Consider the following 1536-nt stretch of genomic DNA (forward strand, 5'->3'; position numbering starts at 1 on the left):
CCTTACCGTACGTGCGACTCTCACCGCATACGGCTCGCACAAAGACTCCAAAATCCATCCCGAGCTTTTTATTCCACCTCTCCTCTCCAATCCTCGATTAAACTTGCCTTCCCCAGCTTCAAAAAAAAGGGCTTAAACGGCTTGAGCCCTTGCTTGTTCTTGAGCGCGCAAGGCGCTCGGAACGCTGATTCTTGCTTCAAAACTCAAGGGCTAAAGCACTCCAGCTTCGAAGCTGGAGTTTGCAACTTCAAAACTACAGGGCGCGCGCCCTCCTGCAGGGTGGGCGCTTCCTTCGTCTATCGTATGTATCGCTTGGCTTCGTCCCGAACCAAGGAGGCATGAAGGCGGGCGCGTGCGTGTGCCGACTGCAGAGACTACAAGCCGACGCCGGAAGCGACTCGCTTCTATTCTCGTCTCGTTGGGATTGGATATAGATGGGGAATCTCTATAGATCGTCTTTTTTTGACAACCTCTCTAAAACGCATACGATACAATTTCACTTCACGGCACGGCCAAAAAAAAAGAGCTTCACTCGGTTGGCCCTCCTACGCTGACGCCTACTTTCTCTTCTCTTAAGTCTACAACAAGTGGGAGAGGCAGGATTCGAACCTACGTAGAAAACCTTCAACAGATTTACAGTCTGTCGCTTTTGACCACTCGGCCACTCTCCCCTTCCCGGGCCGACGCCCCCCGATCAGGGTTCCTGAATAAGAAGGATGGCGGCCTTCGTTCTTAAGTTAAGAAGATTGAAGGGAACTATTAGATTAGCTAGCGTTCCGGGAGAATAAATAAGGTCATTTAGTAAGTTCATAACAATTGCTGTAAAGCAAGGGGCAAAGCTTCTACGACAGCTTCCCCCTCATTGCCATCGTCGGCCTTCCCCAGCTCCCCTCCTTCGTCCCTTCTGGCTAAGCATCTTTCGGCGGAGGAAAGGAGGCGAGACCTCGCTTCTGGCGAAGCAGCGAGTTCATGAGCAAGTGAATGAACGAGCTGCGAGTGAAGTGCAACAGTCGTAAGGCGAGCCATGTTCCTAAAAGGAGTGACCATCTTTTCTTCCCTTCTACTGACACTGAGCGAGCAGCAAGCGTAGGCAATAGTTTCTGTAGGGGTGGGGCGCAAGCAAGCCTTTTCAGGCTCCGCTAGCTAGCTAGCGTACTCTTCTGCTATCAATGAAACCGAAAGAAAAGAAAAACCAGTGCCCTTTCGTATAGATCGAGACGCAGTACCTTTTTCTTTACTTCTTCCATAAACGGAAGAATGGAAGGCGATAACACTTCTTCCTTATTTGAAGAAAATGATATCCTCGTGGAAACTCTTTCATTTCATAGAAGTTCTTCTTCTTAAGAAGCAAATAGCATTTCCTATTTCTTTGTCCCCTGGACTAGACCTATGTTGATTCTGAATTATCCGTCGCTACGCTGTTCCCAAGGACTAGCAGAATCGAAATAGCGAAATTCTTGGGTCATCTCAATGGGTTCAGAAACCACACGTTTCTCTGGATCATCATAGCGTACTTCCACATATCCACTCAGAGGA

At 48.8% G+C, this 1536-nt stretch overlaps 1 non-coding gene across 1 annotated transcript; it reads right to left on the reverse strand.

Annotated features, from left to right (window-relative positions):
* Positions 1 to 588: 588 nt before the first annotated feature.
* TRNAY-GUA lies at positions 589 to 671 on the reverse strand. Its single transcript has one exon. It is a non-coding gene; the product is annotated as a tRNA-Tyr (tRNA).
* Positions 672 to 1536: the final 865 nt, after the last annotated feature.

Source organism: Ananas comosus, unplaced genomic scaffold (genome assembly GCF_001540865.1).
Source record: "Ananas comosus cultivar F153 unplaced genomic scaffold, ASM154086v1, whole genome shotgun sequence".
Taxonomy (NCBI): Eukaryota; Viridiplantae; Streptophyta; class Magnoliopsida; order Poales; family Bromeliaceae; genus Ananas; species Ananas comosus.